The sequence below is a fragment of the Mastomys coucha genome, unplaced genomic scaffold (genome assembly GCF_008632895.1).
Source record: "Mastomys coucha isolate ucsf_1 unplaced genomic scaffold, UCSF_Mcou_1 pScaffold20, whole genome shotgun sequence".
NCBI lineage: Eukaryota > Metazoa > Chordata > Mammalia > Rodentia > Muridae > Mastomys > Mastomys coucha.
This window is the reverse complement of record NW_022196903.1, coordinates 88,719,812-88,736,055: the sequence shown is the minus strand read 5'-3', so window position 1 is coordinate 88,736,055 and position 16,244 is coordinate 88,719,812. Positions and strand designations below refer to the sequence as shown.

At 44.0% G+C, this 16,244-nt stretch overlaps 1 pseudogene; it reads right to left on the bottom strand.

Moving 5' to 3' along the window:
* Positions 1 to 2,109: 2,109 nt before the first annotated feature.
* LOC116099969 lies at positions 2,110 to 2,908 on the bottom strand (annotated as a pseudogene).
* Positions 2,909 to 16,244: the final 13,336 nt, after the last annotated feature.

The window sequence follows — 16,244 nt, the reverse complement described above, 5'->3', positions numbered from 1 at the left end:
TTCCTGACCTGCATCCGAGGGGGAAATGCCCTGCTATGCAGACATAGGGATTTGCTGGGTTTTTTTATTATTAAATGTTTTCTTTATTTACATGTCATACAATATCTCCTTTCCCAGGTTCCCCTCCAAAAAATAAAATAAAATAAAATAAACAAAAACAAACCTTTGTTCCCACCCCCCTCCTCCTGCTCGCCACCCCATGCCTCTCCTGCTTACTGGCCTTGGTATTCCCCTACATTGGGGCATAGAACCTTCACAGGGCCAAGGGCCTCTCCTCCCATTGATGACCGACTTGGCCATCCTCTGCTATATATATGCTCCTGCAGCCACTAGTCCCACCATGTGTACTCTTTGGTTGGTGGTTTAGTCCCTGGGAGCTCTGAGATTTTCTGTTCTTAAGAGACCTCCTTCCTGCTTTTAGTCCAGCAGGGGAAATCAGTCTACCTTTCAAAGTAGGGAGTGGCACAGAACCAATGAGTCCCTTGAGAACCCACAGGCCACACTTGAGTTTAGTTCCCAGCATCACTACATGCTATCTGTTCTAGATGAATCATTTTGTTTCCATTCTGTCATCAACAAGAGGCAAGCAACGGTATTTGCCACATGAACTGGATGGTTGAGGATTGGCTGGCCAGGAAGAACGGTTGCATTCTGCAGATTATCTGTTTCCTTCCTTATCTGCCAAGAGCTGGTTTTCCTGTGATGCTGGGAGGCTCTGTAACTTCAGTCTTGAGAACTGTTGTCCTGGGATGGAATACCCAAGCATAATAGAAACATTAGCTCCTAAAACATTACACCAAAGGGAAATGCCTTCAGATAGTGGTTTCCAGCCATCCCAGACTAAAGCTGTGTCCACGCCAAGACGGAGGCTCTCACTTGTGAGGTTATCTTCAACAGCTAACCTTCAAACATTCTCTAGGTCTGTTAGAAAGTAGAAAAGGGAGCCAGGATGTAATGGTTAGGGAGTCTGATCTTCAAATGATAATTTTCATTAACAGACTGTTTATTCCAGACCCTCAATCTGCCTGGTCTCTTGAACACAGATACAAAAGGAGTCCCCTCTGCTGGCATTCCCCAATCAGCCACTTAATCGAATGGACTACTTATTAATAAATTACTGAAGGTTCTTCTGTGGCATGAATTATGTCTTATAGACTAATAGTTCTCAACCTGGAATAATTCTTGTCTCCCTTCCCAAGGAGGTATTTGTGGTTGACACCACTGGAGAAATGAAATTGGAGTGCTCCCCAGTCTAGTGAGTATGAGCCAGAGGTGCAGCAATGCACCCTGAGATGCTCAGAGCAGCTCCACAGCAGAGAATTGATACAGTGGTTCTTTATGTTAACAGCGGCGAAGAGTTGAGGAGCCCTGGTTTAAGACATCTGTCTCAGATGTATGATATTATTTTCCTTAGGAATAGATATCAAATTTGGATGGTGGCTGGCTATCCTGGAGCCCTGTTAACCATTTAGTGGCTGTCCTGGTTTTCTTGTATTGCTTTGATAAAGATTATGAGCAAAAACAACTCTGGAGGAGAGGCTTTATCGGGTTCAGATGTCACAGATCACAGTCTGTCAAGAAGAGAAGTCAGGGAAGGAACACGGAAACTGGAACTGATACAGAGGCCGTGGAGGAATGCTTCTTCCCGGACTTGCTCAGCCTCCTTTCCTATAAAACCCAGAACCATCTGCCCGGTGATAGCACTGCCCCCCGGGAGCCGGGCTCTCCGACATCAGTCAGAAAATGTCCCCACAGACTTGCCTTCAAGCCAATATCCTGGCAGCATTTTCTCAGACGGAGCTCCTTCTTCCTAGATGACCCTAGTTTGTGTTAACTTAACAAAAACAAACCAGCACAATAGCCAAAAGATAAAGTGAACTTTTCTTTTTCTGGTAAAGTTCCTGGTAAGGAATCAAGAACCCAGAGCACAGGAAGTATATATGGGGGGAGGGGAGGACAGTTACTCACCTCAAACATGGACTCTGAGAGTGTTACCTTTTCTTTTCTTTCCTTTTCTTTTCTTTTCTTTTCTCTTCTTTTCTTCTTTCTTTTGCCAAGCTGTGACTGTTTATTAACTGACCAGATTACAAAAATACCATGGGTGACACCTTAGCTCATCTGTCTAATAAGCCTGTTTATCTGGTCTTCCCTGTGGCCAACATCTCCACCTTCTACAAAGTGAGTTAGTTGTCTTTTTCTTCATTCCACCTCGTGGGGAAGATAGTTTGAAGGGCCACAGGAAGTTATTTACTTCCTTAAAGTGTTTCCCAACTGTCTAGATCTCATGAATTAGATCCTCCATGCAGATGATGCCAAATTTACCAAAAGATCGAGCAATCAAGGAATTATCTGTCAAGGCAATCCGCTTTCTTATTGATTTTACCATACCCTCGCTTGTAGATGAGCTCATTTACTGACTTCGGGTTGGGGCACCCCCATGCAATATACAGTTCCACAATCCTCAGCATGTTAACTGAAGCCTTGTTGAGCTTAACAAAGGTGCCATTGAAGATCTGTCGAAGACAAAGAAGCTGCAGTACCTTGCTGACCTTTGGGCTTACTCCATGGATACCCCGGATTCTGATGACAAGCACCAATTTCGGTTCTGCGGGCACATAGAAGTTCCCAGCTTTCCTCGCCATCCTGGCCATCCGGATCTCAGTCCGGTACATCTGCCTGTACTCCTTGTGATAGTGCTTGGCCTTCTCATAGATGAGCTTCCTCCTCGCCTTTCGCAGTGTCTTCAGGGCAAACTTCTTCCTCAAGCACTTCACCTTCAACTCTGCGAAATTCCTTCCTTTTTCTTAAGGGTTTCAGGCACAGCAGGAACCTTTTTCTTAAGAGTTTTTGGCATGGCAGGAACCTTTTTTTTTAAATAAAGGGTTTCCAGCAGAGCGACAACCTCCATGGTTGCAGCCGGAAAAGGAGAGCGAGTGTTGCCTTTTCAATGATGAAAATATGTATCTAGAAACAGCGTGGAAATGAACCTAGGAAACACACTGAAAATAGGACCACTGATGTTACCCCGCTCCAGTCACTGCCTGACTCCAGCTAACCCTGCTATAGTTTCAGGTCTGGCCTAGTCCACTAGAACTGGTTGTACTGCTGTGAAAACCAAAGCAAGCACGAGAGCCTGGCTCCTGGGATGCCCTGTATCTCTGCAAACTCCAGTACCATGAGAGCTGGAGGGATATGGGTGTGTCGTTCTGTAGGCGGGCCTGTTGCTGTGGCCTAGCTGAGTCTCTCTCTCTCTCTCTCTCTCTCTCTCTCTCTCTCTCTGTCTGTCTCTGTCTCTCTGTCTCTCTCTCTGTCTGTCTCTCTCTCTCTCTCTCTCTCTCTCTCTCTCTCTCTCTCCCCTGGAGGCAGTGGGCCTGCTACTAAGGCCCTAAGGCCCGGGTCTCTCTCTCTCTCTCCCCTGGGGCTGATCTGTTGCTGCATGGCATGTTGGTTAAAAAGGAGGCAATGTATAAATGAGTTATTTTATTGTAGGCAGGATAGAATACGCTGGTTGAGTAGAGAGAAGGAAAGGAGAGGAAGGAGAGAGAGAGAGAGAAAAGAGAGGAAGAACGCAAGAGAACAAAGAGCAGAGAGGAGAGAGAGAGGAACAAAGAGCAAGGGAGGGAGAAGCAGAGTAAGAGAGAGAGGAAGAGTAAGAGAGTGAGGAGGGGGCAAACCGCCCCTTTTATTGCATGGGGTGTGGCATGCCTGGTTTGTGGTCCAATGACTGTGTATAGGATCCAGCTAGAATGCTGGGAACTTGAGGCATTGTCTGCCTGATAGAGCATGCATCTCCTTCAGGGGCAGCTGTAAGGGGTTTGGGCTGAAATCTGAGCCATTGGTCTCAGGAGCTATCACAGAATGCCTACCATCCCTTGTGAACAAATTTACTTTGCTCAGTGGGTCTCCAGGGTTCTCAGGCTGCACTACTAGACTCCGGCTATCAGAATTGCCCACTGCCCCACATGGGTGATTTGTGGTTACTGAAATTCTGAGGTTAAAAACAGCTTTTTTTTTGAGGTGCTGGGGTAGTACCTTCCACGGGTGATGTGTTTGCCTTCCAAATATGAGGATCTGAATTTGATGCCCCAGAACCCATCAAGAAAACATTCAGGCATGGTAGCAAGTACTTGTAATATTAGCACCGTGGCTTGCTGGCCAGCCTACCCTACTTGGAAAAGCTCTAAGCCAATGAGAGACTCTGTCTCAATAAAACAAGGTGGACAGTGCCTAAAGAATGACAGGCAAGGTTGTCATGTGCCCATAGCATGCACGGGTGCACACACACCTGCACATAGGAACACATACACCAAAACAAAAGTAATTGGAGGGGAAACCTTGGAGCATCGAGAACAAATAAACTCCTGATGCATTGTAACAAGATAGATAGAGTTCTTAGGTACTATGGGGAGCAAGCGATACCAGACATGAAAGTACCTTTTATGTAAACCAAGCTTTCTCAACCCTGGCATTATTAGTGGCATTTGGAAGCAGGTACTTCCTTGTTTGGGAGGTGGTACTGTGTATTGTGGGATATTCTCCTGCATCCCTACCCTTGCCAAATGCCAGAAGCACCCACTCCCCATTTGTTGCAGTCAGCAGTATTTCCACATATTGCCAAATGCCTGGGAGCAACTGGGAAACAAGACACAATTGAATCTCCTGATACAAATAAGAGTGGGAAGAGTAAAGTGGTACCAGGAAGTTGACCCAGCAGGCAGGCTGGGGTGCCAGGAAGCAGACCCAGGGGAGATTCTGGGGTACCAAGGAAGCATACTCAGGGAGGATCCTGGGGTGCCAGAAACATTTCTTTATTTTGGCGCTACCTAATTTTGTGTGTTCACTTTGTCAGATATTCATCAAGTCAAACCTTATGTTGTTTATAGATGCCCATTTATACATAAACTTTCAACTTTTTATTTCACCCACTGTGGAACAACCAAACTCCTCCCAAACAAAGCATGCCATGTTTTACTTTCAAGGACTGTAGATATTATCAAATGTGTAAAAACAATTTTATGGGAGCAAAAAGAGAGCAGACATTTGGGTGAGAAGGAAGGGGCACAAGAGGGATTGGGGTGGGTATTCTGAGAAAAAGCTCAAAGTTCGGGGGCTTGAAAATAACCTTTAAAAATCTCAAATTTCCCAAAACAATCCTACCCCTTGATCTTCAGCCATCTTTTTGCCTCTGTCTTTCTTTTTCCACCATTTACAGCTGCAGCTGTTTCTCTGTGTTCCAACTCACTTGGGGGAGGGGAAGGGGAGAGGAGGGGCTGAAGCCCTCAAGCCTATCACCACACCCAACCCATGTGCATAAAATTTGCTTAGGAAGAAACAAACAGAGAAAAGAAACTTCAATAGTTAATTGGGCAAGGCTTCTGGAGGTGCTGGAAGAGTGCACACAGTATTCCAGCACTTTCTTGAACTCTCTACTTCTTGGCATTTGCTGCTATTTTAGAGAAGATCCGGTAAGATTTCACAAAAATATAGAGCAGATAACTGTGTAGTTTCTGAGCTTGGTTTTAGGGACAGAGAACTACTGGAAAATAAGTGTGTCCTACAGAGTCCTAGGCCACCATGTCCTCTCGCCACCCCTGCACTTGGCACGGAGCCTATAATAAGGTGGGGTTTCACCCAGCTTTACCGTTTGCATTGTTGAGATTATCATGAAAGGGTTCCGCTGGCCACACTTTCCTTCCTTGTTATGGTAACTGTCAAGTTCTCTGCTGATAGTCTTCTACTGGTTTCCACAGTGACTCACGGCCGTGGGAGGAAAAAGAACTGAAAAAAAAAAAAACTTTGAAATGTCTGTACCCTGTAACTTTGTCAGGTTCCCAAATCCCATGACAATGACCTCTAAGGACCTTGTTATGTCCTTTTCTTGGGCAAGAATTTTGCTTTATCTCATATTGTTTTAAATAAATAGACTTGTGACTAGAGCATGGAGATATTTTTACCCTTTCATTATTATATTAATAACATAGCCATTTTGCTTCAAACTATCTGACATCTAAGTCCTGTTATTCCAGATCTGTCAAGATACTTTTGTTTTGGTTTGTTTTAGTTTGGTTTGGTTTGGTTTGGTTTGGTTTTTAGAGACAGTTTCTTTGTATAGCCTTGGCTATCCCAGAACTCACTCTGTAGACTAGGCTAACCTCAAACTCAGAGATCCACCTGTCTCCTGAGTGCTGGGATTAAAGGCATGTGCCACTACCGCCATCTGGCTGGTGATTTTTTTTTTTAATTCTGTAATTTGCTCCACTTTCTCATCCTTAATTTTATCCATTTGCACACTAAGTTCTGTAACTCAGTGCCTGACCCAGGATGTCAGCCAAATCAAGGATGCCATGGACATTAATTACCTTTCTCATTGCTGAGACTGAAGCCCTGACAAGAAGCAACGGAAGAGAAGAAGGGTTTATTTCCACTCACAGTTCACAAGATCCAGTCCTTTATAGAGGGAAGGACAAGATAGCAGGAGGGAGAGGCTGCACAGCTAGGAACTGCATGTGAGTCCTCTAAGTTTTTTCCATTGAATTTCTCCTTTAGGCTTTAGCTAAATCAATGTGTTCCAGACTCAGTGAAGGGAAAATAGTTTAAAATATCTATCTATCTATCTATCTATCTATCTATCTATCTATCTATCTATCTATCTATCTAGTAGAGAGCAATAAATAGGCCTATCTTATATGTGGGTATTGCTGCTTCATGGGCCTGGGGCCTGGATGAATAATAATAAGAAACTGAGCTGAGAAAAGGCCTGACACAGACCTTCAGGCTCTACACACATGGACACACATATGCGCGTGGACTTGTGCACACAGAGGTCTACATGTCATCCATCTTTGGAACCATGGAGGTTTTACCCCTCTTACATCACCTCTTGTTCTTTAGTTTCTCCTACCTGCCCTTCCCTCTTCTTCCCCAGTCTTTCTCCTCTCTTCTTGTACTCTTTCCCAACACCCTTTCCCTTCTCACACTTCTATATTCTCAAGAGAATATAGAAGAGAAGCTTAATAAAAAAAATAGTAAGACCCACAAGATAACAGCATGATAATATATTACACACCAGCATATTTCTGTAAAAGACAGGCTGTGTTTGTCATGACATTACCAACACATCTCAAGCCCTGGCAGGTTTGGATCGCGAAATCCCAGTATCAGCTGAAAATACTATAGCCAAATATACATTCCCTACTCCTAATCTATCAAACACCATTATGTGCTCCAAAACACCTAATGCTACTCCACAACTACTCAAAATAGGTAACTCAATGCCTATTTTATAATAGGGTACACTTAAGTAATTCATTGACATTTTAAAGCTTTTAAATCTGAAGTAAAATTTCAACTGAGTGCTTATTAATTCTGCATCGTCATAAAATTTAAATCCTTACAATTAGAATCATCATAAGCCATTTGTCTTACAAAATGGCTTTGCCCAAGAACCTGAGAGATTCAGAGACTAAGTTAGAATGTACTGAGTAGGCACATGAATCTGTCATTTCTACTAGCTCATTATAGCCAGAAATGGCTCAGCCTATCTGTCTGCACTATTGTTCATGCTTCCTTTGCCCCAGAGTGCAGCTGGCAGAGTATGGGTTAAGAGGTCACAGCAGCCTCCTCTTCCCATAAATAGTCCTGAATTTCCTGCACCCTAGCCACTAGTTTCTAAAGAGCCAGAAACATCTTCACAGAATAAGAACACACAGAGTGCAGGTTAACACTGTGTCAACCCTGCATGTCCTGCATGCCAAGCTATAAAGGATAGGAAGCTCTCACACACACGCCTACCACACAGAAAAGGACTCTAGATCCATGGTTCTCAACCCACAGGCCACAACCCTTGGCCAACCTTTCTCCAAGAATATTTACATTGTGATTTATAACAATAGCAAAACTGCTGTTAGGAAATAGCAAGGGAAATCATTTTATGGTAAGAGGTCACCATAACCGCAGAAACTTATGTTGAACAATGGCAGCATTAAGAAGGTTGAGAACCATGGCTCTAGATGTGAGGTATGTAAGACCTGAATGCAGGTTAAGACCATGATGCTATTTTACAAACACCTTTAAAATCCTACAGAGTACTTACTCTCTTCCATAAGGGATCATGACACACACAAGCCACTTCTTCAAGCACCATCTTATCACAATAGTGCTGTGGAGTTTTTGAGATCCACTCTGGCACCTCGTACGTTCTTCTAGAATCCATGCTTAGTGCTTAGTCTCCTCCAATGGTCTCTCCAGGTTGGCCAGAGACCTTCAACTTCCTAGTTTACTAGGGTAGTGAGACACAAATATCCTGATTCTCCTCTCAATTTTTTTGAGCAAATTTTCTCTGGGTCCCATTACTACTATACTGTAAAGGCATGTTACAGTCTGTCACCAACAAAGTTTGGGAATGCCTGGAGGACAACCACTTCCTCATCTTGTGTCACCTCACCTTACACATGCCTATCGGGCACCCTGGTTGGTGCTGAATGGGTGTACCAATTAGTTCACTATTCAGAGAAGGAACAAGAGTTGCCCTTTGTCTTGTGGCACCCTCAAAGCTAGGCAGGATGGACAGAGAGCATTCCTCAAGCCTGGGGCAGTGGGGGAAAGCAGCATACACAGCTGCTTAGAATTTTTCTTGTGTGGCAGTGGCTTTGGGCCAAAGCGTTGCACTTTCTGCAGACTCAGCCCCATCCGCAGACATTTTCTGGCCCAAAGTTGCTTGCTCAGAAGTTTCCCGCCACTCTGACTACATTTGTCCCAAACATGTCACTCTATGGGTTGAAGAAAATACAAGATCTTGGGAGAGGGGGGTGGGGGAAGGGGGCTTTGTTAGACAAGACGATTCGTATATCTGCTTCTCACCATCGTGAGGGTTGTGTGGGCCTCTTTTAGAGTCGTCTGGTTTTTTTTTTTTTTTTTCCCTACGAAGAGCAAAACACATCGGGGTAGGTGGGCAAAGTGGTGGTGAGCTTTAAATGAAACACACTCTGACCTTCGGAGCCTGGCCGGCCGGCCCTCTTTCCCCAGCCCGGTGGCAGTGTGACTGAGCCACACTTGCTCCCATCTGTTCCACAGCTGCTGAGCCAAGGAAAGGGATCATTCCTAGCATCGGGCTGCACGGCCTGGCTTGCTTATACTGCATCTGGCACTCGTTTCTGTGAGCGCTCGGGCTATTTTCAAGTAAGCCCCTGAGATCTTTTTTTCTTCCAAAGAAAAACATTCTCTACATTCCCATCTTCAGTTGGGCATACAGATGGGAGCGTTCCCTTTGTCTCTAAGCCTGGTGGTTTGGTTCAACTTAACAAATGTCTGTTGAGTTTCTACCACATGGCGCAGTGGACAATAGGAGGAATGAAGCAGGAGCTGCCGTGTTTTCTGGCCTTCAAGGAGGCCGTGCCCTACCAAAGGGGATGGTTACAGCACAATAAAATTAGGTCCACGTTAGATTGAAGTGCTATAGATGATGGAATAATAATTTCTGCTCTGGATACAAGGAAACTTTCTTTTTCAGTATCTCCTAAATCCTTTTAAGGTTTGAGAATGCAAGAGATTGACCAAAAAAAAAAATCAACAATAGATATGTCAACATATTTTATTATAAAATTTTAATAACTTATATATCTACATTAAGTACTATTTGTTGTTATTGTATATGGATTATGTGATAGATAGTCTTCTGAAAAATTTATAAAATATTTCACTTATTTCTTATGGTCATATACATACTTATGTGTGTGTATCTTCCTTATTTCTTTGAAATGAGACCTCTCTCTGCGCCTGAAGTTCATCCATTCTGCTAGGCTAGCTGGCCAGCAAGCTCCAGCAAGTCTCTTGTCGGCCTCCCCAGTACTTGGAGGACTGCATATGCCACTAGACCTGGTACAAACTGAGGCCTTACATTGTTACAGCTGGCACTGTACCTCCTGAGCCATCTCTCCTGAAAAAAATACATTTTTAATTTACTACTCACAGGCTTTGATGATTAGCTTAGAAATGTTTCTATTTAGGGAAAAAAAAGCCTCATTATAATTAAAGTGTTAATACTGCTCAGAGGGTGTATGCTAGGAATGTAAGTCCGCAGAGCAGGGAGATGGCTGTATATTCATATTTATCACTACCATGTTCACAACAGCCAAAATTGGAAGTTAGCCTAGGTGCCCAACAGCAGGTGGATGGGTAAAGAAAATATGGTTTCTCTACATGGTGAAGTTTTATCTGGCTTTAAATAAGACATGTATGGGACTGGGCATCACCATGCTAAGTGTCTTAGTTAGGGTTTTACTGTTGTGAACAGACACAATGACTGAGGCAACTCTTATAAAGACAGCATGTAATTGGGGCTGGCTTACAGGTTCAGAGGTTCAGTCCATTATCATCAAGGCAGGAGCATGGCAGCATCCAGGCAGGCATGGTGCAGGAAGAGCTGAGAGTTCTTCATCTTCATCTGAAGGCCAGTAGAAGAAGAATGGCTTCCAGGCAGCTAGGACAAGGGACTTAAAACCCACACCCACAGTGACACACTTTTTCCAACAAGGCCACACCTCCAAATAGTGCCACTCTCTGGGCCAAGCACATTCAAACTATCACACTAAGTGAGAAAAAAAAAACCAGACATTTTATATATATATATATACATATATGTGTGTGTATACATATATATATTTCTCTCATATTTAGAATTGATCTATTTTACAATAGATACATGCATACATACATATGACATGAAAACAGAAGGGGAGTAAGGGAAGGTAAATATGAGCCCCAAACAATTATAGAATGAAAGATCAGACTGAGCTTCAAGGACTATGGTGGTAGCACTCAGAGGCAGAGAACTTGCTTCACATGTATGAGATCCTGAGTTCAACACCCAGTGCTGACAAAATTCAAAAAAAGGAAACCCATAATTTGCACTCTAATTTAAAAAAAAATAAGAAAATGCTACAAAATAAAATAATAAATAAATAAATACAATAAAGTATCCATCAAAGAGCCAGTGGGAAGAGTGGATTTGAGAAGGCAATGGAAACATCACCTTCAGAAGTATTTTCTGGCTCTAGTCCCTTTTCTTTATGTTGGATCTATTTTCTTTTCTTTCCTTTGTGCATGTGAACATTTGCATGTATGCACCTGTGTATACATGCCAGAAGAAAACATTAGTTGTCATTCCCTAGGCACTATCTACCTTGTTTTGTGGACACTTGTCTCTCACTGGTCTGGAACTCACCAAGTAGTCCAGTCTGCTTGGCCATCAAGCTCCAGGAACCTGCCTGTCTCTCTCTCTCTGAAATAGTGGGATTATACTTCACCACACCTGGGATGGACCTCCAGGCCTCCTTACAAGGCAAGCACTTTACCAAGTAAGCTGTTTCTATCTCAGAGGACTACATTGTCATGATTATCTTTCTGCTCTGTGGGATTATTAGTGTCTGTCAGTGCTAGCTAGTTCTTATGTCAACTTGATACAAGTTAGGATCTTCTGGGAGGAGAGAATCTTAATTGAGAAAATGTCTCCATAGGGCTGACCTGTACATAAGTCTGTGGTAATTGTCTTGATTGATATGGGAGGCCTAGTACACTGTAGGCAGTGTCACCCCTGGGCAGGTGGTCCCAGGTGCTATAAGGAAGCAGAGTAAGCAAGCCGTGTAAGCCATTCAGTCCAGGAAGCAGATTCTTCCATGGCTTCCGCCTCAGTTCCTGCCACCAGGCCTCTACCCTGTTTGAGTTCCTGCCCTGACTTCCCTCATTCCCTCAGCGATGGACCGTGATTCAGAAGTGGAAGTGAGACTAAACTCTCTCCTCCCCAGGTGTGGTGTTTTCAGTCGTGGTGTTTTCCCACAGCAATAGGAGCAGGAAGGCCACATCTAAACCTTAGATTAATCGAATAGTTCCAAGAATTCTGACGACACGTGAGCATCCACAAGCTACAACCTCCATGACTCCTTGCCCTCAACATGACTCACGGTTCTGTGCTCCCGCAGGAAGTGTGTCGCTGAGGCAGAAAACCAGTCCCTTTGGAAGTCCATGGTCTAAGTATTAATTGAGCTTCTTTAATGGGAGCTCTCAACGCAGGCTCCAGACTCTTCCTGCAATGAAATTACCTGTACAGTTAACATTTTTCAGAGTTCACCTTCTCCTTTAAGGGAGAGGAAGGCCATTGTCTGGGCAGTACAGCTGTCTACTAGTGTACACGTCGAGATAATAAGCCCAGAGAGAGACCTTTCAATAATAGGATGCAGAAAGCAGCTCCCAGAGAAGTAATTTTTCAATGTCCCTGATTCGGTTAGTGAGAAATGGCTCTCCAGTTTATTATAATTTAGAAAGGCAATGAATTCCTTATTCAGAATTAATATAAAAATGACTGAAATGCATCTTGCTTGTCTCTAAATGTATAGCCTGTTTGTATAACACACTTGAAGTCACAGTTCATTGTTAAGACCCATGAGTTAGTGAAGCTGGTACTGTACGCCATATGGTTTTCTCTAAATGATAATTATAGGTCATTCGGAACTACAAATTACATACACTAAAAATGTTAATTTAGGATAACTGACTGGATGAGGGTCCTTCCCCCTCAAAACAAGCAGGTGTACTAGGAATGGCATTGTCTGTCCATTGACAGTATGCTAGACATGATAAATCGCCATAACCATATTATCTCTAAATTTGACTTAATTTTGCAGATTCTCCTTGCAAATGTTCGGCCTGTTGTGCATTTTCTGTGATTTACCCTGAGCAGATAAAACATTAACGGGGGAAATCCAAACAAATGTCTCCCCAGATCCCCAGCACGGCTGTTGGAAATGGCCTACCTAGAGTCTCAAGCTGCAAGCCAGGCTCCACAAGACTCCTCTGCATTCTGAGATCAATCAGCATTAAATCAGAAACATTCATCACGATTGAACTTGAAATGAGTTGCACCCCCAGACTGGAAAGTACTTACTTATAACCTTCCAGTTAGTTTCAGTAATGAAATATAGCAATGAATTAGCCATGATAGCCTGGTGAGAAAGACGCTTAATAAAGAAGAGATGGCCGGGAGTCAGGAGCCGAGCTCTTCTCATCCTGAATTCATTGAGTGCTCCTCTTCCCCAGAACCACCACCAAAAGAATTCCTTCCCTCAGAGCCATAGCTTCTGACACTTAAAGGCAAATAGTTTGGAAAATCTCTAGTTAGTATGAAAATTTGCAAGGTGTCAGAAGTCAGAAATCCCCAGAGGCCGGCTGCTCTCTCCGAAGTTAGTATTTGAAACAGAAAAGGAGCGAGCATACATTAGGGTCCAAGGTTCTCCAGTCAGGCTGCTCTGGTAGAAACCGGATTCAAAGCTTCCTGGGCTCGAGACCTTGAGAACATTCCACAGTCAGTGTGGGCCTCTTCTCTTCACCCATAATGGTGGCTATCATAGTAACACGACATGTCCAGCTGCAAACAATGCTCAGCAGTGTAAAGGCAATTGCTACGGAGCCCGAGAGCCCTCGCTACCCATATGGGAGAAGGAGAAAACTCGGTCCCACAAACGGCCTTATAACCTCCACGTGTGTGCTCTGATGTAAATGTACGGACTCACATGCAAAAATAGAGTGTGGTTTAAAAATAATGGTATGTCATGACTGTGAATAAAAACAATTTTTCACAGTCTCATATCTAGAAATGATCTGTCGATGGGGGACATTCGGCAACATCTGTAGGCATTTCTGCTCATCACAACTGGGAGGTGGGGCTGCTGACATTTAGCGGATGGAAGCCAGGGATGCATAGGTCAGCCCCACAGCAAAGATATAAATGTCAAGTACACCAAGAAGAAACCATACAATAAACAGTAAGAAGGAGGACTTGGGCTTGGGCTCGTTCAAGGGAGACCTGAGAGGCCCATCTGGAGGGAGGAACACAGATGAGAAAAGGAAGCATGAGTGGTCCCAGGCAGGACCAGAGAACCTTCTAGATGGTCAACCCAAAACATGAGGTGAAATAAGAGAGCACAGCTCGTTGGGTGTAGCTTGTTGCTGATAGTACTTGAAATCTTCCTCAAGTCTCCAACGTAAAAACTGCTTGCTCTGGTAGCAGTTTACTTGGGAGGCCACTGGAACTGTGTCTGGCTCAGTCTGGAGTCCAGCCTATGTGGAATTTTCGTTAATTATGTGTGCCTTTGGCCTTGTTATTTTGTTAATATCCTTTGCTTTTCTGAGAGATCTGTTCTCCTAGAAGGGACTCTGCAGCTGCTAACACCCCCACAGAGGCAGTTGGCAACCAGCAGTCCTTCATCAGGAGACTCCCTGCTTCTAGAAGGCCTCCTCTTCCTTGCACCCCATAAAATTTTTCTTTTCCTTCAGTTAGGATGCCCACCTGGGTATCACAGAAGAAATGGTGGCAATCCACAGATGTGTTAAGGTGTCAGTGGATGGCAGCATGTTCCTGCCAGGTTAGTAGCATTATGCTTTGAAACCTGTGTCAGTCAGGCCTGTACCAGTGCTAACTTCATGGGTGTGCTAGTTTCTCTCACTGTATCAAAGTCCTGAAATGATCATCTTACAAAGATAAAGGGTTGCTTTTGCCTTACAGACTTTGAGGTTTCTGATGATGGCTGTTGCCCCCCCCCCCTTGCTCTGGGTCTTCGATCTCAGCGTGGCAAACCCAAGCACATGACAGAGCCATGCATCTCATGGCTGGGAATGAAAAGAGAAGATGCGAAGGGCCTGGAACTCCACCAAGTCCCTCAAGGGCACAACTGTCATGGTCTAGGTTCCTCTTACTAGGCTACCTCTTAAAAGGTTTCTACCACCTCCCAGTAGTACCGAGCTGGGACCAAGCCTTTAATGCATGGGTCCAGAGGACAGTGAATATCCAAACTGAGGCACTAAGAAAGCGAGGTGAAGGAAAGAAGGAACAGAGGGATAGAGCAGATTGCCCAAGGTTACAAAGCTGAGGAAAGTAAAAATGGAGACGGGGAGATAGCCTGGTCCATGATGTGCTTACGAAACAATCATGGACAGCCAAGTTTGACTAAAAGAACCCACATTTTAAAAACTCAGGCATGAAAATACATTCTTGTAATCCCAGCTCTGATGAAGCAGAGACAGACAGATTCCTCTGTCTATCCTGTCCAGCCTGCTAGCTACTAAGATTCTGCAGATGAGAAATCCTGGCTCAGCAACAAACAGGTGGACAGCACATGAAGAATGACACCAAGCTGTTCTCTGCCTTCCACATGCATGTTTGCATATATGTTCATGGGTGTGTGTGTTCATGTGTGTGTATGAGTTGCAGGCGCATGAGTATGTGGTATGTGTGTACAGGTCAGAAGTTGGATGTCAGCATTTTTCAATCATAGTCCACTTTATTATTTTGATACAAGGCATCTTACTGAACTTGGAACTCACCGATTCTTCTGGACAGGTTGGGAAGCAAGCACCAGGGATCCACTTGATTCAACCTCTCCCATGTTTGGACTACATATATGCACTGACACAGTAGTGTTTTATGTGGGTAATGGGAATCTGAAGTCAGATCCTCATTGACATATTATGCACAGAACTATTAGTGTTTTGACTTGTATGCATTCTGCTTATTAGTTTGGCTATTATCTTAAGATGTCTTACTGAGAATCCAGTGTTATCCTGTGTAGTGATTTGAATAAAATAGCCCCCATAGGCCTATAGGGAATGGCACTGTTAGGAGGTGTGGCCTTGTTGGAGTAGGTATGGCTTTGTTGGAGGAAGTGTATCACTGGGAGTGGGGGGAGTGGGGCTTTGAGTTCTTAGATGCTCAAGATAGGCCCAGCATCTCACTCCGGTTTCTGTAGCTTGCCGATCTGGATGTAGAATTCTCAGCTCCCTCCCCAGCACGATGTCTGCCTGCATGCTGCCATGCTTCCCACCATAATAATGGTGGACTAAACCTCTGACCTGTAATCCAGCCCCAATTAAATGCTTTTGATAATAAAGGTTCAAGTGATCATGGAATCTCTTCATAGCAATAGAAACATTAACTAAAACCTGCTTATTAGTTTGACTATTATCTTAAGATGTCTTACTGAGAAACCAGTGTTATCCTGTGTAGTGATTTGAATAAAATAGCCCCCATAGGCCTATAGGGAATGGCACTGTTAGGAGGTGTGGCCGATATAGCACACATTTGGACTCAAGGATCTCAATGATCTGAGAAACTAGGAGCATCTCAGATTCTAGAAATTTGCCTCAAGTGATAAGCCTGCTCCCTGAGGAAGGCGGCAAGCATATTCCTTCCCATTGCA